This window comes from Zootermopsis nevadensis, unplaced genomic scaffold, assembly GCF_977971745.1.
Source record: "Zootermopsis nevadensis isolate Lab colony 2312 unplaced genomic scaffold, Znev_1.0 Znev_ptg000057l, whole genome shotgun sequence".
In the NCBI taxonomy this organism is placed as follows: Eukaryota; Metazoa; Arthropoda; class Insecta; order Blattodea; family Termopsidae; genus Zootermopsis; species Zootermopsis nevadensis.
The window spans coordinates 1,741,729-1,762,199 of NW_028259188.1; the positions used below are offsets into that span (position 1 = coordinate 1,741,729).

A 20,471-nucleotide genomic window follows, 5' to 3' on the forward strand; every position below is an offset into this window, starting at 1 on the left:
CAAAAATAAGGACTGAGTAGAAATTGTGCGGAGGCAGTGGGCTGGTCACTCACTACTGGCAAATGCACACTTCGAAAAGACCAGGAAGACAGAATACTTTAACTTGGTACCACAAAACACGAGTATGTGTACTGAAACAATTAGTAACAATATTCTGATGTGGGGGAACATTTTTTATTCCAACATTCTCAAGGTAACAAATCATCGCTGCTACTTACACTACATGACTGAAACTTCGGGCTCTGAATGCATGTTCTTGTAGGAGATCCAAAACAACCCAGAAGGGTCAAAATTTTAATCACTTTTCGCTTATGTAAGACATGTTTAATTTGGCCCACAGTTTAACAACGCACTCCTCTGCATTTGTCTTATTACCAGACATATTTCGTTCTATGTAGGATTTGAGGTTGTGATGATGCAAGCAATTTTTACTTTTTATTTTATCATACAAGTATCAAAACCTAGCTCAGTGTTCTGCCAACATCTCTCTGGAGTCAGCTTGATTGTGTATAAATATAAACAATTAGTCCTATTTAATGAACGTAATATAAAATAATGATGATCTGGCTTGCCACTTTGAAACGCAAGATCTAAATTCACAACACTTACAGCATCATCATGGTACTACAAACTAATTATTCCGTGCTGACATCAAAGACACAAGTTATTTGAATACGCAAAATCAAATTAACACGCTCTGGCATTGCACAATGCAAATAAAAATATTAAAAAATTGTGAATATAAGAAAAACAAAGGTCTTTACCATTCTTTTAAACACAGCAATGGTTGACCTCAACATGAACTGAAGAAGAGGTGAACTGTACCAAAATCACTCACAAACTGGAATTATCATAAACACAATTGCAGTGATGTAAGTTTACGTGTTTATAAACAGTGGAAGACCATTTGAAGTTTGTGGAAAATAGATAAAAATGTTATTCAATGTCTTTTAGAAAAACTATTGTCAAGAAGAAAATTCATGGAGAAACTAAAAACATTAAAACATGGGAGACATTACCAACCTATATAAAACCCTAAGAGCGAATGAATATAAGGAACAAAATATGTACACTGGGAACTTTTGTTTTGCAAAATCATTTTTACCCGTGGTTAACAGCTTGCAACAATCTGAGAGAAACTGATTTGCTGGCCATAATTGATCTTCCAAAAATGTTTAAATGTTTTGGATTTCGGGGGCCTTTAACAAACTTATGACTTACATGCTTCACGAAAAGAAAAGAAAAACACGAATCTTACGCCAAACATGTACAGTACATGCAGGTCATTCTTTATTTAAGTCTCCAAAGAAATTATGAGCTTCTGGAGATCCAACTTGCATTTAGTAGTTCAGAATATAATAAAGGAATTTATAAAAATTAAGAAATATTGAAATGGGTGACATGACTTGTCTTTTGCCAGTTCAAGAACTACCATTTAGAGGTCATGAATTATCTGAGTTGCCCCTTGACAGAAGTATTTGTAAAGAATATTTTGAACATTATGAACCTCTGCTGAATGACCTTTTGCTAAGGCACATCTCTGGCCATTGAAAATAATTTGTTAAAAGCCCTCCATGAAGTGTTGCTAGTTGACATTTCAAGACAAATTCAGGAACCACCTAATATTGGATGAAACTTCTCATTTTCATTTTGTCATGAGGTACATTCATGATAGTAACAGGTCTTTCTGCTCAAACCCTTTCTTTCTGTGTTCGCAAATTCTTACATTTTGGTTCATACATTACAGACAGGTCTGGGTATAGATTTTATTCACAAAATAAGAGAAATTCAAAGTCACGTGCAAAATGAACATGACACACTTCTCAATTTTCTAACAAAAACCAGGGAAATGAAGAAGGCAAAACCTGACACAGAAAATTCTGCAGAAGAGAAGTACAGAAAACTTTTCTACAAAATTACTGCTACTACATAAGTGAGAAATTTTACATACATAAGTTTAAGGCTGCCTTTCCTGAACAGCATACACAAAAACTGCCCGTGTATTTTTTACATTCTATTCTTCATGAAAACCTTGACACTAACAGTAGTCCGAGCTACTGATATTGTTGAACATAAGCCATAGCACTGAATGGGGCAAAGCAAAAAATTAAGCAGACATCACACAAAATATCATTGCTGGGTAAAAACTCAGAGCACTGAGAAATAAACAGTCCATTCTTCTCTGTCATTCCAGCGAATGGTGCATGATGGCACAATCCTTGTGTTTTGAGTCACTAAATTCAGTAACCGATACTAAGACGAGAACAAAAATATGATCTGAGACTGTTGAAACCATAAGTATTGCAACTGTGTTTGTCGGCATAACTGTAAGTGGTTACACAGGCGGTTGAAATTAACGGATAATGATTAATTGATTGATTACATAAATCTATATTTACCTTATTATAAACTGAACACATGATATATAGGCCACGAAGGCATACTATGAGCCTGAAGTTCTCTTTGTAATTTTTATATACTTGCATTTGACCTATTTCCAGCCCTCCCTCCGACTTGTAAATTCCGTGCAGATGAAAATCACACGACATAAAAGTTACACCACCAGGTCAGGTTATGACAGGTAGATGAAATAGTGGGTCAAACAGAAGTCACCCCAAGAAATGCTGAATCAGGTTGAAGCCTGTAATTTACATAGATGTCCACGTAACTAGAATAAGTTCAGTGTCTTTCACCATGAGCTTCGTTACAAATTCCTTCAAAACCTGCATCCTTAGAGATCGCCTACCACGAGATATTCGCTGTACGTGTTTCCATACTTGTTACCCATAATTCCAGTTCCTATTCTGATCCAAATGTTTATTTCCTTTGCAGAATCCAGAAATGGCCGACATTGAATTTGCGTCCTTCATTGAAGAAATAATGAATCTGCCCCTTTAGTTACGTAGTTTGTAATTAAAAGGTTAAATAGGTTTACTTAAATAGATACATTCCTTTAGTTAAGTAGTTACTTTGTTTTATTTAAACAGTTAAAGTTCACATATTGTATATTTCAATTCAATTCAATTCATTTATTAAAGTGCTTGACAACAGCCAAAAAGGCCAATAACAGCCAAGCACTAACAACAATACAGACATTACAATACAAAAGCAAACAAACAAAGAACTGAAAACATAACTGTACAATATTGATTTATTGCAAAATAACTAATAAGTAAAAAACTAAATGTTATAGATAAGTAAAGTAATAATTAAACTAAAAACAGTTAAATTTTGGACAAACAACATACACAATAAAATGTCATACTAGGTAAACAATAAAAAACCATGATTATTGTTTAAAAAGCTGACTGACCTCAGCAAGCAAAATGCAATCTTTGTTAAAGATGTCGATGGTCCTACAGACTGCATTGGCAGCAGAAACACATCTGGCAAAGGGACTGGCCTTGAAATTACGTTGTACAGTAAAGGTAGAATAGTCTCTGATAGACCTAGTAGGTATGCAGAGACTAACTGTATCAACAACAGATGAGCAACTAATTTTGCCTTTAAAAATATTCACGAGGAATAGAGTATCCAAAAGCCTCCTCCTTAAATGTAAGGATAAGAAATTTAATCTAACTAATATATCGTCATAATTATAGCCACAAACGCCATTAAAGAATCTAGCGTAACATAAAGCTACAAATTTCCTTTGAATCCTTTCCAATTTAAAGGAATCAGTATTAGTAATAGAGTTCCAAACAACAGAAACATACTCAATTTTGGAACGGACTAAGGTACTGTACAAGACCAAAAGGCTATCAACAGTGGAGAAGGAAGAAGTAATGTACCGAATCAAACCTAGCATTTTCAAGCTCTGTGAGAATATATAGTTGATATGCTGGTGAAAATAGAGCTTACAGTCCAGTAGAACACCGAGATCTTTAACACAATGGGAGCGTGCCACCAGGTTGTTACACAATTTGTAATTAAAATAAATACTGTTTGTCTTCCGGGTGAATGATATAACAGTCGTTTTACTTAAATTAAGTTGCATCCCATTCACAAGACACCAATTTTGCACTGAATGGATGTCGTCCTGCAACAGTTTGCAGTCATCAACATCGCTGATACTCCGATACATCTTTAAGTCATCAGCAAATAAAAGGCACTGTGAATTATGTATGGAGTCGCAGATGTCATTACTGAATATATTAAAAAGTAAGGGGCCTAGGGTGGAACCCTGAGGCACTCCACACTTTACACGATAAGGATACGAAAGAGTTCCAGATACACGAACAAAAGATTGCCTGTCAGAAAGATAACTATGGAACCAATCAACATAACTGGGTGATAGTCCAAAGTTTCTAAGTTTCCCAAGAAGAATACTATGAGGGACTAAGTCAAATGCTTTAGTAAGATCAAAGTATACCGAATCTGTTTGTCCTTGAGTACTAACTGAAGGTAAAACGGAATTAAGGTAAGTAACCAAATTTGTTGCTGTGGAATTAAATTTACGAAAACCATGCTTTGAGGGATTTAATCTGTACTTAAAATTTTTTTCCAAATGATCATAGACAATAAATTCAAATATTTTTGAAAAGTTATTAAGAATAGAGATGAATCTATCATTACTAACAATGGAACTGTTGCCTTTTTTAAACACAGGAACAACAGCTGTTTCTTTCCACAGGGACGCAAAGGTGGCACTAGTTACACTTAAATTAAAAATATAGGTTAATAAGGGAGTGAAAATATCAGAACAACCCTTAATTACTAACGAAGGAATTCCATCTAACCCCACACACTTTGAGGGTCTGAGGCGCTTGATCGCCTTGCTAACTTCAGCAGGAGAGATAGGAGCGGCGGGCAAAAAATCAGAAGTAAAAGTATCGGTAGGAGTGACGGACTGGCAACAAGTGTTAAAAATTGATTCAAAATGCATAGCAAATTCATCAGCAATGTGTTTCGGGTCACTGACAAACTGATCACAAATTTTTAGCTGAATGAAGGAGTTATCTTTTCTTCTGAAATTTGAAACGTGTTTCCAAAAATGCTGAGGGTGAGTTTTAAGACTGTCATCAACAGACTTTAACCACCGCCGCCTATCAGACTTAATGGTAGCCTTAACTAATTTACGAAAGTGTGCAAAGTAGGAGTAATGTAATAATCATAATAATAATAATTCAATTCATTTCATTTATTAGAGTGCTTGGCAACATCCAAAAGAGGCCAATAACAGCCAAGCACTAACAATAAACATAAACATAACAATACAAAAACAAACAAACAATAAACTAAATATATAGATGTACAATATAATAATGATAATATATCAATTCATTAATTTGTTACAAAATAATCAACAAGCAAATGAGCTGAATAATATGCCTAGGTATATAATAATTAAATTAAAAACAGTTAAATATAAATAATACATACAAAATGAAACTTTAGTAAAAAAAAAGAAAAGAAAAAGAAAAGGAAATTGGCTAAATAAAATGCCTAAGAAAAATATTCTCCTTGTTAAAAATGTTGATGCGCTGACAGACTGCATTCGCAGCAGAAGCACACCTAAACAAGGAACTAGCTTTAAGACTACGATAAACAAAGAAACGAGAAGTAGTCCCTAATGGATCGGAGGGTACGCACAAAGAAACTGAATCAAAAACGGATGGGCAGCAAATTTTACCTTTAAATATATTAATGAGAAAGAGAGCATCAAGATGGCTCCTCCGCAGGTGCAGTCAAAGAAAATTTATCCTCACTGAAACGTCTTCATAATTATAGTCACTTAGGCCATTAAAAAATCTGGCGTGACATAAAGCAGCAAATTTCCTTTGAATTCTTTCAACTTTGGTAGAATCAGTGGAAGTAATAGAATTCCAAGTAACAGATCCATACTCCAATTTAGACCAAACAAGACTATTGTATAAAAACCAATAAGCTATCTAAAGTAGAAGTAGTACCTAATTAAATTTAGCATTCTATCTAGTCTAGCAATAAGATGTTTCAGTCTTCTTGGCAAGAACTGCTATAAAATTAATGAAACTTCACCACGAGACCCAGCTATAATAAAACATTTATGCAACTAGTTTATCCAGACAATGAATGAAGATTCACTGACCCACAAGTATTGTTCTTTACTGACAAAGCCTGGTTTTACTTAATTGGACATATGAACACACAAAATAACTGATTCTGGTAGTCAAAAAATTCCCTCATTTCATGGGCCATCACTTTTTCATATAATACTTTTGACCAACTTCCACGTATGCCTAATTATATAAAATTTCTAAACTTTAAAATGGAACCATATACTGTACAGTATTTATAATTTCATTATCACTGACCTCTCTAAACACTTTATGCAAAGTGTAGAGAAAAAAAGGTTTATATGCACGTAAATGAGTAAATAAATTATTTAAATTTGATCATTTGTCATGTAAATGTGCAGTAATAGTGATTAAATATCACTTATGAATAATAACTGACAATCATGTACAATTCTCTGCTAGCGATATTCTATAATTGCAGGTCATTATTGATAATAATATAATGACAAGAAAAATTATACAGTAAAATGAGACAAAAAAGGTGAATGAATCACTGGGTCCTACGTCCAAGAAGCCTAAAGTTTAATTTGTCAACATATGGAATTATCTCTATTTGAGAATTTTTTTTTAAGAAATACTCTTATTGCTGACTTCCTTTACTGATCAATTCTTCTTCTTATTCTTATTCTTTTAAGAATCTTTTATTCCTTACCTGCATAAAATTTTAAGATCATGTGAAAATATCCCACATGTGCTTCCTACATAATAAACTATCCATTGCATTAAAATGTTCTAATATCTGATAATACAAATTTAACAATCCCATTCTTTATAAGTACAAACATCAGAATTTACTACATCTAGATATAGATAAACATATTTCTAATTATAAAATATAGGCTATTAGAATTTCATAAGTATTTTTCTTTTCAACCCCTGATGACTTAATGGTGAATATGATCCTGTAATTTTGTGCCATGCCTGTGGAGGAGTGGAAGACTGCATACCTTTTTGGTATTGTGAAGAATCTGCGACAGGTGTCTGAAGCATTCTAGTTCTTTCTTTAGGCCTCGAAGGAAGAGGACTGGACCATCTGAAAGTTACAAGACATATAATTAAAATGTTTTACCTTCTTAATGTCCATTGACAAATTCTGTCCACCATTTCCACTTCTTTGTAATTCAACTTTATTTTCCATAGACATTTATTTAAAATTTGAAAAACATGTCTTCTTGTTGATGAAAGACTCGGGTTACAAGCCGCGTCAGGTGGCTGAATGGTGAATAGACCATATCTTCTGCCAACGTTTCGAAAACAACCCCTGCTCTCATCCTCAAGGCTGCTGCGTAACAAATCTGAGCCCTGAGGATGAGAACACAGATTTCTCTCACAATGTTGGCAGAAAATATGGTTCATTCACCATTCAGCCACCTGACATGGCTTGTAACCTGAGAGTCTATCATGAAAGCTTCACTTTATACATGTCTTCTTGTTATTATCCATATGCACATATGAGAAACTCTACTCTGACAAAAAGGAGTTTTACAAAACTTTCTGTGTTTATCGAAATACAAGAAAAATATTAAATCAATTTAACAATCAGAAACTTCAAAGTGGAACATAACCGAAATATTATTAAAGCTGAAACCATGATCTTGTAAGCATAATTACACAATTTAACAATCCATTTCCACATGAACATTCCAAACAAGATATTTACTATTTAGTTTGAAAGTGAAAACAGATGAAATACTATGGATGGCTAGGAACATGTTCATAATTCTTTTTTAATTTAATTAATATTGTGTACAAAGATAATACAAATACAAACAATGGACAACAAATTGAACTTGTACACTTCATACAACATAGAGTACTATGGATTGTCCATGGAAAATGCAGTACATACAAAAATTGAATGTAAAAATTTTCTGGGAACCATAAAAGTTGGAATTATCGTAAATGTCATTTTGATTCATTACTGACTAATTTTATTTACATTAGACACATTACTTACATGGCTCTCACACTTTCAGAGTACAGCAAAACCAAATGTCGCCATCTATAAATGTTAGGATATTCTATAGGGTCTATATTTAAGCCATCCAATGCCTGCATTACAGTGGCATCCAACTTGGTAGGTGAGTCACTAGAAAAAAAAATTATATTTCAATAAGACTATTTTGTGCTCATATACTTAGTATTCTGGGCACTCTTTAAGGTGGTTACAGATTTTTCATCATTAGATCTAAATGTTGCTAACCACATATAAGACTACATGGCAGCACAGGCGTTTGAAAATTACAAGATGAGGAAACAACAAAACACAGCTTCTAGCACTTTAAGTGATTAAAATTTTACTGTCTACAAAAATTAGGTAACAATTAGTGTGTTTGGGTACTTCACTGTCAGATAAAGATTTCATGAATGACGAACTGCTGACAAGGCAAATATGAATTCTATGCAGCGGGCAAAAAAACTTTCCCCAACATTTTGGTTAAATAAATGTAGCAGCAGTAGTGGATAGAAAAATTATTCTACTCTTTGCTTTATGTGACATTCAGTATTTACCCTTGTATAAAAACATCTGGCCATTCGACTGGTGTTAACATTTCAGCGTCATCGCCATCATCATCATCATCATCATCATCGCAGTATGAATGTACTTCATTTCTGCTGAGTTTTTCAGGTGTTGATGGTGGTGTGAAATATTCATCATCATCATCATCTGGAATACAAATAAAACTCACATGCATAAGACATGATCTGTTAGAGGCTATCATCTATACATTTCATAAAATTATATGGTCAGAACCCCTACATTCTGTAAATAACAACTAGTCCCTTCAGGTCTTTATACAGGGCTAGTCTAAATGATGTTTCCGATTTGAAACACATGTTACTCACGTTTAATGAAATTCAGATGCACAAAATTGGTACCGATGGAAAGAAAAACTCTCCAAGATTATGTTGGTATACTTCGCGGCCGCATAGTAACACTGTTCGCCGCCAGGGGCGATATGACAGAAAATTACTGCCAACGAAGGCAGAGGAGCCTTTTGTGTCCTGGATTTCCACATTCACCGGACCTGACGCCCTGTGATTTTTTTCTGTAGGAGTTCATCAAAGATATTCTTCGTGCCACCCTCACCACAGACCTTGCCAGAAGCCATTACAGCAATCGATCATGATATGCTGCAACGTGTCTGGGAGGAACTCGACTACAGGCTGGATGTGTGCCGAGTTACCAAGGGGGCTCGCATTGAACACCTGTGATGTACTGAAACAAAACTTGGAGAGTTTCTCTTTCCATTGGTACCAATTTTGTGCATCTGAATTTCATTGAACGTATTATTTCTTTCATATCGTAAACATCACTTAGACTAGCCCTGTATTCCACTAAACCAGGGGTTCTTACCCTTTTTCGCCGGCATACCACTAATTCTAATTTAACACACTAAAAGTACCACTAACCAAATTCGTTCAGGGAAATCTTATTTATGTTAATATTATCTTCTGCTTTTCTTACTTAGTTCGCATACCACCAGTGGTACGTGTACCACAGGTTGAGAAACGCTGCACCATACAATATTCAGTCTCCAGCACTTATATTAGCATAAATTTCCATTTTAAAAAGACATGTACATAAAAACACGCATCAGAAATCTTACCTTCTGAAAACTCACCACCTGATGATATGTATGTCATTTTATGTAACTTATTAGTTTCTGAATTATATGTCTGTCTCTTTTTAAAGCTGCTCACTTTCAGATTACAGTGTGTTTCATGAATGGAACCTTCCATCTCACTAATTCTTGTACTATCACACTGCTGGTCAGAATCTAGTGGAAAGTACATAATTAATTAGCTTCATTATTTATTATAATGTACAATATGCTAATAGGATCAACAAAAATGAATATGAGGAAGGAGATCAATTGTAACAGTAACTATATTGTCTAAAATCCCCTGAGTGTCACAGAAGAAGAATAGAATGCAATGGTATTTACAGCATTCACAGCACCATCTACAGAAGTAAAATATTGGTACTGCTAAAAATCTCTTTTTAGACATTCTAAACTTGTATGATTTTTCAAGAACAAATTGATTCTACAAACTCCACACACTGGAAACCCTAACACTTGGAGGACTTATGTTTTCAAGAAAGAGACCAGTATATGCAACGAGTATAGGCGTGAATGGGTAAAAATTTGATTTGTTACAAAGGTCGCTCAGTTACATTTGGGAGTGTCAAAGACTTCAACCTACATCACACGAACTGATTCCGACAAAAAATCTGTAATTCTCCTGCTTCATATTTGGGGCATATGATTTAAATCTTAGCCTGGAGACTAGTTATCCTAAGGTTTTTCGTGGTTTTACTCAGGACTTCCCTGCAAATTCTGGGATCAGACCATATCCACCTTCTTCCATATCCTTTCAAATTCATTATTCATTACTCATCTCATCATTTGATGCTAAGTAATCTCAACTACTGACAGTATCATTAAATAAACCACAAATAAATAAATAAATACATACATAAACAATTTTTAGTCACACTCAGCATTTACTTACTTTAGTTCAGAGGTTCAAATAATGAAGAATTATCACTAGATGGAACTGAAATGGTGATGGATATATATTTATTTTCAGTGCTTTGTTAATCCCCGAGTATCACTACATTTTTAAGGTGGAATAAAGGTACCTTACATAAACTAATATAATTTATACAAATAATAAATAAAATTAAATTCTACAGACCAACACACCATGACATTTATTTTATGCAAACAACGTAACAAATATGCACTCACCATTATCTTCTACAAATGTAAGTCGTCTTGTAATTCCATCTGATGAAGATTGTGTGTTAGCTTTGTCAGATGTAGACCGCACATGATTTCTCTTGAAGGACCAACCTTTCCTAGCATTTCTCATAAAATTATGATTTTGTCTGAAGCATAAGCACTGTGAAGCATCAGACCAAATCCTCATACATTCTTCTTCTGTTCGGACATGGATATCTTTCTTAGCACCACTGGTTTTGTCTGTGTCTGTATCATTTTCTTGTATTTCTAAGGTGCAAAGAATATACTCGGCAATACATTTTACCTGATTACGTTCACAATTGGTTTTTCTTTCGTGTTCAGCATATGCATGTGCATCACGGTAACATACGCTCACATCATCCTCTTCATCTGAATAAGAACATGACAATGGGGAAACTGTAGATTGAAGACCAGACACGACAAATTCCAGTTCATCACTAGTAAGCTCAATAAGCTTTGCTGCTACGATTACGGCGATTCGAGAGTGAACGAGATTAAAATCGACAGATGCGAATCTGGCGTCATCTTTAAAACTGCTGACAAGATCTTGGAGATGCCTAATTTCTGGATCAAGCATGTCAGGCACTGAATCACTAACCCGTACACTACGACCAACAACCGTGAGTCCATCAAACATTCGTTTAGCGAACACACAACAAGATTTTTCTACACATAAGAATGGGCTAAGACCTGGATTCAACAGAGTTTCATCTTCCATGCCAGCATTGCATCCACTTTTCGATGAATGTACACATTTGATTTGGTCTTAAACGCATTCTCTACTAGTGGTTTAACTGGACTGGTGTCAGACAGACTGCACGCTTTAAAAGCAAGGCACAGATTTGACACTGGACTAATCTCATCATCAACTGACTGATTTTCACTATACTCTGTTAAAGATGATACACAACCATTCACTACACATTCTGAACTATCATAACACTCCTTCGTTGAATATGGTTTCTGTGCAGCCTCCTCAAATCTGTTCTTCAGATAAGCCTCAAGTTTCTGAAGCCCATCCTCAGAGGCCAAATTTGTAAATGTATCAAGAAATGGCCAATATTCATTCCAACCAACCCTGAATTCCTCAGCCAGGTCCCTGTAAGAAATCACAGGCACAAAATATATTATACTTTCGGGCAAAGTAAAGCAGATCTTTTCTTCCTTTGCATTATGCTTCATGGTCAACATTTTCTTTGGCCAATAACATCAAGCTACTAACTGAAACTGTTTGAGCAGGACACCATTCTACTACTAAAACAAATATACTAATATTATTTCATGTGAAAATAGTAAAAACATTTTCTTGCATCCCATTATTTTTATATGGAAAAACTGAGGAACACTGTCAACAAAACTGAATGAATAATAAGAGGCAGAGAAACAGCATCAAGTAGAATAAAACACGCATCTAAATACAGAAAGATAAAATGGCCTTGTAATTTACCATCAACAATGCTTGATATTACTTATGATTGGCTGATGTGTGAGTAGTGGAGTCAGCATTTTCCTGTCAAACAGACTGCCTCGTGAGGTTCTAAATTTTAAAATCTATACATTCAGTAAGAGTAACATATCATTTTGTTTCATAATCTAAACTTCATTTGAAATTACATATGCACAATATTCGCTTTTAGAGGTTAACTGGGACGTGCAAGGCTAAAGGTTCACATGGGGCACCAAATACTCTTGCCCTTTCTCAGGTCATGGTGCATTTATCTTATAATACATAAGAATATAACTGTTTGTTGAGTAAAATAATTTCTATATTTGAAGCTCTGACTTCAAGAACCACTTAGATTTGGGCAAACAGTGTCTCACTAAAGCAAAGTGAAAGAAACATAAGCTTGAAGTCATCCGTATCTCCCACCTGCCAACTCTTTCTAATCCTTTCTCAACATCCAGCAGTCTAAATGCATGACAACTCAGACTTCCTGTATATGCCTGTCTGCAGGCATTCTGCTTTGGAGTCCGAGGCATCCGAGGAGGAGTCTTCCACTTCTTCCGGAACACGATTGCTTTTTCATGATTCATTGGTCCTGCATAAGCCCGGATTTCCATCCTTCCATTAAGTGGATCAGCTTTTAATACCTGATGAATAAACATTTTAGAACAAACAGTAAATTAATAGAATGACGTCTCCTCTGATGATGAGCCATGTTTGTATGAAGTTAATTTTCTGCATTTCACAGACTGTGTCTGCCTCCAACACCAGAGACTGACAGGTTGATTTCATTGGTGATTGGGTGGGTGTAGTATAGATATATATGCACTGTCAGCTCATGGAGCCCAGTCTCCTTGATCAAGAATGGACCAAGGGGACAACAGTAGGTGGTGTATGGCAATCACCCTACCTAAAAGAACACAGTCCCTAGATTATTTCCTATAGAACTGAAAACTGAAACACAAAGACAAATAAATTCAGAAGGCATTCAAAATATAATAAAGTCAAGATACAATTAAATAATGGAAAACAGCTATTAAGCACATAAAAACAGAACATCTACAAAAAAATTCAAGGTGTTATGAGAGGAACACATTTAATCTGTACTCTTCAATGCGAGGCAATATGATGACGAAAAAAAAAATTGTGACAAAACATTTCACGTTAAGTAAAAGATTTTACAAACTGTTATATTTGATAGTTTTGGTTACATATGAAGTACACACACAATACATGAGACAGAACATATAAACCTCCTAGCATCCATCAAATAAGCAGTGTGTGGGGTCTAAACATGGTAACAGAAGTAACTGTCAACATTCCTGCTAGAAATGAATCTCCAGACATCCTGTGAACACCTTGAATTGTCTCAGCTTCACTTTGAAAACTACGTGCTCTGATATGAGAGAATTCTCTGACTAATTTAAATTTCTCGACAGGACCCTGCATAGTGAATACATGTGTAAAAACAATTTATTACCAACCAGAGGGCAAGCAGGAGAGAATGGATCACCAACAGTAGGCTGTACAGAATTATCCTCTGATCTAAGTACAGGAACATAAAACATGTCATCCAGTAAATTTGACAGTTTTTGCCTTAGACTTTCATCTGGAGAGGAAACACGACTGCAGATAACCTGGAAAAAAAGAAGAAGGAGAAATCATGAGTATGGTAAGTAAGATAGAAATAACGTTATGTACATATAACGGGTTACAGGAAGTAGCCACACTATTTTAATTGTTTCAGCTATGTAAAATCCTACATCTCAGCAAGCAGACTGGTCCTCTGGCAGCACTCCACATTTGTATTAGGGAGGTTAGCTAGTTTGAATCTTGACCAGTCTAATGACTATCTGGATTGTCATTTTTCTGTTTGTGAGTCTCTCCAGGCAATTTCATGGAACTGACATAAGCCATGACAGACTCTTATCTATTCACAATTCATAATTATCGTCACATCACATTCAATTATATCAAATTTCTAAGCTTTAAAATGGAATCATATACTGTATATATATATATATAATAATTTCATTATCACTGACATCTCTAAACACTTTATGCAAAGTGTAGAGAAAAAAAAGGTTTATAAGTACGTAAATGAGATCCTTGGTAAAACTCTAAAAGAAAGGCCTTCACAAATTCTTACAAACAATATTTTAAAATGTCAATGTGCTAAATACTTTATGATATACTTAATTTAATTTTTTATGAAAATCAATAACACTGGGTGTGAAATAAATTTCTGGGTTATACTATCACTTTTTTAACAAACTGAGAAATATTTTGGACCAACTAACTCCAAGGTAGAGGAATTTTCCTTAAAAATTTCTGTCATTCAAATAGTCAAAAAAATTCCCTCATTTCATGGAATTTGATGCGCCATCACTTTTCAAATAATACTTTTGACCAACTTCCAACTATGCCTTGACCTCTTGTCTTACGGTTTCCCAAACAAAACTTTGTACATATTTCTTGATTCTCCCATCATACTACATTACAAACCAATCACATTCTTCTTAGTTGAAGCACAGAGAATAACATAAATATTTTATACCAAGTACTCACTCCTGAAGAATACTGTGATGTATATATGATAATGAAAATACATGTTACTTGAATCTCTTGGTGTTTGTCCATATTTATTCCTCGCATGTCTATCACATTGTGGATAAGACACCAATACATCTACAACTGAAAGAGCTCCCAAATTAACTGCAAAATGTATCGGAGTCTCATTCAGGGCCTTATCAGGAGTATTCAGGTAAAGATCCTACAAGATATGAGCTCGGTCCTCACAGTTGGCAGCATCATCATCTCCATACAGCAACTGAATAAATGCTACATTGCTCACTGTCTGTAGAATTAGATCACATATTTGTGCGTCACAAGCCTTGGCTGCTACATGCATTGCGTTATACCGTGAGCCTTCCTAAACCCGGAAAAGACAAAGAAACAGTAAATAAATTATTTAAATTTGATCATCTGTCATGTAAATGTGCAGTAATAGTGATTAAATATCACTTATGAATAATAACTGACAATTATGTACAATTCTCTGCTAGCGATATTCTATAGTTGCAGGTCATTATTGATAATGAATAGATTATTCACTTTTACCGTCAGGCAGAACAAAGCATAATGATTAATAAGTTTATAGAGTAAATTACAGCTAACGTAAAATAAATAAATAATATATAAATTAAAGACTGTGACACATCTTACTGTAGTTCCCAGTGGAATTAAGGTTGAAAGTACCCAGAAAAAATGGTAAATCCCCATAAGAGTTGAAATCAAAGAAGAACATGGATGTTCTTCTCTGTTTTACATTTGGATCTCAAGATAAATGTCAAAGAACAACATTGACTTTTATTTTAATAAAAATGCACAGCAAAGCACACTCCAGTTCACACACTGCTGCTTGCTGGGAAAATCTTGAATATTGCTTCCTCAATATTCTCTTTGATTTATTTTATGCATTTTGTCTTTCAAGCTACCCCATAAATAAAAATCACACAGTGTGAGGTCTGGGAAACAAGTTGGTCATAAACTTTCATTAATACATTTTTCAACAAACATGTCAGTTACTGTGGCCACAGAGTTATCGGTTGTGTTCACCTTTACTGAATCCTGCTGAAAGTAACCATACACTTTCCTTTTTTTAATGAACTTAAGGAAAATCCTTTTCAAAATCTAATTAACATAACTTCCTGAGTGAAGACTATCCATAAAAGAAAAACTGAGACAATTATTCACCATACACTGATTCCACACCAAACACCAACTTCTCGATTTTTAAGCAGAATATAATGAAGGACTCCAGGGTATTTTGAGCACCAGAATCAGTTATTTTGTGTGTTCATATGTCCAATTAAGAAAAACCAGGCTTTGTCAGTAAATAACAATACTTGTGGGTCAGTGAATCTTCATTCATTGTCTGGATAAACCAGTTGCAAAAATGTATTATTATAGCTGGGTCTCGTGGTTGTTACAGAAAAAGGTGAAGTTTCATTAACTTTATAGCAGTTCTTGCCAAGAAGACTGAAACATCCTATTGCTAGACTAGATATACCAGTGATTTCTTGACAAATGCTCTAATCTTGCAATAGTATAATCAAGTTTCTCTTCTCTTTATTTTCTTATGCAATTCTAACACATTCCTTTGAATGTATTAACGAAACCTTGGGGAAATATCAACACCAGATAATTTTTGTTTAAGTTCTCTGTGATATATACATAAGCTAAATTGGTTTTTTACATAATTATAAAAAATACAAAATAACAAGCCTGTATCTTGAACACACAAATAACAGAGGGAAAAAAAACAAAAACATTACTCATGCCAGTTTTCATAACCCTATCTTAACCCATGGACTTAAAATTTTTTTAACAAGCATGGTTTCTGTATATAATCGCCCATACAACAGCCTGGATTTCATTTAGTCATTCATAGATGGCTCCCAACTACACATATAAAAATAAAAGAAACACCTAACTTCAAAATCCCTGCTTCTGATGCTCACTCTTAATGTTGTGAAACCATTTTATTGCACAGAATGTTTTGGTAGGGCAGTCTGATTTATTTTTTGTGTATGAAAAGAGCATTAAAATCAGTGATGACCGAGTTAGGAATTCTATGTAGAATACTAACACATACATTTCAAAACTACTTATAAGAAAGCAACCTGCATACCTGAAGAATGGCTGGAGTATCTCCACTACTCACTAGGTAACGAGGATTATACCAGATGGTATTTGTGAATGTAAGAGTGTCACCACATTCTATCACTTTCCTCAGCCAAACCAAATCCTGTGATTTAGGTGCTTTGAAAGGACTTGGTTTTTCACCTATTACAGGACTGCTGGTTTCTAAATTTCCTGATAACACACATATGGGAACTACAATTTCAGGAGCTTGAACTGCAAATTCCACAGCCTCCTGTCTTGTCTTAAAGGAATTAAACCTCGCTTCCTTGTATTTTTTCACAATTTTCAGTGCTTCTGATTTGTCATTATAGACATGCAGAGTGTCTGAAAAATGAAGCAAAAATGTTTATATATACAAATGCTGCAGAAATCTGTCAATGGAAATTCAACAGACAGTAATTACCTATTTTACATCCAAAAGAAAATAATTAAAATAATGACAGGTTTTAAAAGCAGAGGCTCTTGTAGAAAATTAGTTAGAAAATTTTCTACACTTTCATTTGCAAGTGAATAAATACTCTCCTTACTATCATTTACTTACCATCAGATTCCAAGACAGTGTCACTAGGTATATTTACACCGTAATACATTTCTTCACAATTAGCAGTATCACAAAATTTTTGTTTCGAAATTGCCGCGTCCTTCACATAAAAACGTTGCGTTTAAATATAAAAATCTACTGTACACATAACTTTCATAAAACCCTTCTTAAAACAAGAACTTCAAAGGAGTCAATGTAGGAAGACGTTAAATCAAAGCAGAAGCTTTATAAAACTCGATTTCAATTGTTTTTCCGTTATGATGCAATTACTAATACCAACCACAGAGACGTACCAACCTCGGGATGATAGACACCATTTCACGGACTGTAAAATGCTATTTTCTTTGGTAGTATATACATCATGCCTGATGAAATCTAAGGTTCTCACGGCTTGAGTGCAATTGATTCAGTACTTGGGCATTCATATGCTAATGGAGGATTAAGTACAGGAGCTTATAAAAGTGTGAAGGAGGAAATTAATTGCATATATGAGGTTCTCACAACAGTTAGCAGACATTACAATACAAAAGCAAACAAACAAAGAACTGAAAACATAACTGTACAATATTGATTTATTGCAAAATAACTCATAAGTAAAAAACTAAATGTTATAAATATATATTTTTATTATCACAGTCTATACACAAACTTTTTTAAAATGTTGTTGTTAAAATTTATATAACACTATAATATCTGTAGTATAAAATATTACAATAAGTTATATTATGTTATATTGTGGCGCTTTTATCCATGCTCATTTCATAATAGAAAATTGGACGTTAATTTCACAGAAAATGAACGTCTAACTACAGACATGGAGAGCATTATGAAGACAGAAAAATTTACAAATATACCTATAAATCAATAAATGCATTGCATCGAAATATATAATAGTTTTAAAATGATAAAAACGACGATATAAACCTGAAGATGATGTCATAAAACATCGAAACATGTCGTACAATTAATAATAAGCGCCATAATAAATGTAACATCATACTACGATAATATAACATAATATAACTTATTGTAATATTTTATACTACAGATGTTATAGTGTTATATAAATTTTAACAACAACATTTTAAATACGTTTGTGTATAGACTGTGGTAATAAATATATATTCAGCAATATATTATTCATGATTTTCTCAAAAACACAAAAATATTGTATTTTAATTCAAACTCACCTTGATCTTGCCGTCCATAAGAAGTGTACAGGAATGCAACTAAATTCCAGCATGTGGAAAGCAGTGAAAAATATTCCTCTGCGTGTCTCTACTATGTTCTCTGTACAAGTACGTTCTGTGCACCTTCGTTCTCTATTCTGTGACTTCGTATTTATTAGCAGAAATAACCCTTGATAACAAAACGTTTCGTCTTATTTCATCATGTTGCACACTGCAAGACTGGTATATTCTACACCACAACTTAATATATGGGGAAGTTAATGCATTTTTCGATTGCTTAAACACAATTCGTAGCGACCCAAATTCACAGCTAACACTTTAAGCCTTCGTAAAACAGGAGCTGAAAGAGAAATACTAAGTCAGTAAATACACATAGTAACTTCAATAGTAATAATACTATATGAAAAGCGCACAGGTGTGCATAAGAAAGTTTTCCTGTATGTAGTACGTCCTAATCCTTGCCATATTCATTGATCGATTTGGTTCTGTTTTTACATTTTGTTATGTGGTATCTGTCGCATCGTTGATCACATAGTTTCGTGGTAGAGTTTCGTTTTACAGATCTTGTGGTGGTAGCCGTGAACTGCCGGGCTCTGTAATTGCGGGACGCAGTAGTTGGTTCGGTCCTGTCCATGCCCGGTCGTTCATCACGCTTGTGGTGTAGAAATCCAGCCATATATTCTCCCATTTCCACTTCCTCTCTTCAAGTAGTCGCGACGAGTTTTCCATAGATGGCAGCAGTAGCCTGTAACGCAGATCTTCCATCAGGAACGTTTCCTTCGCTAGCTCGTAGGCCAGTCTTGATGGCGCGTATTTTGAAATTCCAAGAGTAATTTTCAGGAATCTTGCCTTGACGTTTTCCAGTGATTTTACGTCTTTCAGACTTAGGTTGGACCATGCGATTTCGATTCCATAGGTTAGCAGTGGGACAGTTTTAACTTCGAATAGTCTTACAGCGGTTTCAAGGCTAAATTGTCTTAGATTTTTTATTTCTAGCTTCCCTTTGGTAGCTGCAATGGCTCTCTTTTTAATGTGGATCCGGTAGGACTTCATTGTAGTCTTCAGTGTTACTCCAATAGCCAGGCTTTCATTTCGTCCTTCTTTGATTAAGACGTCGGTGGGTTTTGTCTGTCTGAGTGTTGTGATACGAGGCGTTATCAATGACCAGAAAGGAGATTGAACGAACAGGTGGCATGTTGTTAACACAGCACTGACACAGACTGTATTGACCAACAGAAACTCCTTCCTTCCTTGAGTGGTCTGCATACTGGGCACTTCGTACAAGGTCAGGGGCCATAATCGGTGGATCCAATTCTATTTGCATGGCACATCAGAATGGTTAGCAACCAGCAGCTTGACTTGGGTCCCATGGTCCTCTTTCCTTCACCTGGTATCACAAGGCAGCCAGCTCTCCCCTTCATGGCTACCTCCCAACACTGACTTTATGTACTTTTGGCAAGAATTTGGGCACGTCTAGTCCTACACATGCCATCGGTTCACATCCCCTTTTCAAGTTGTTTTACATTTTGAATGTCCTAACCTATGCAAACTGAAGTAGCGATAACTAGTCTCACTTCGATTACAACAGCTCTCATGAATCCACTGCCAGAATGTCTGTGGATTCTATTATCAGACTTGAATTTCCTAATTTTATGGCTTTTGGCCACAACAGCTCGCATTTATGTCTCTACTAGCAATACCCAGTGAAATTCAAGGCAATTACACGTAGCCCTCGATTCACGCTGGGGATGCGTTCCTGGA

The 20,471-nt window shown here is 34.9% G+C and overlaps 1 protein-coding gene, 1 long non-coding RNA gene and 1 pseudogene across 3 annotated transcripts in view; 1 reads left to right on the forward strand and 2 right to left on the reverse strand.

Annotated features, from left to right (window-relative positions):
• The window catches only part of LOC147871394 (uncharacterized), a 163,055-nt gene that overhangs the window by 14,329 nt on the left and 128,255 nt on the right, over positions 1-20,471 (reverse strand). The window lies entirely within an intron of this gene.
• On the forward strand, positions 25-3,969 carry LOC147871396 (uncharacterized). The gene is made up of 2 exons (XR_015538793.1): positions 25-193; positions 2,833-3,969. It is a non-coding gene; the product is annotated as an uncharacterized LOC147871396 (long non-coding RNA).
• On the reverse strand, positions 5,126-17,835 carry LOC147871397 (ankyrin repeat and LEM domain-containing protein 2 homolog; annotated as a pseudogene). Its single transcript, XR_015538792.1, has 10 exons — positions 17,521-17,835; positions 16,966-17,303; positions 14,893-15,204; positions 13,757-13,909; positions 12,699-12,919; positions 10,814-11,927; positions 9,668-9,838; positions 8,568-8,724; positions 8,014-8,145; positions 5,126-7,089 (listed from the first exon to the last, which is right to left on the reverse strand). The product of XR_015538792.1 is annotated as an ankyrin repeat and LEM domain-containing protein 2 homolog (transcript).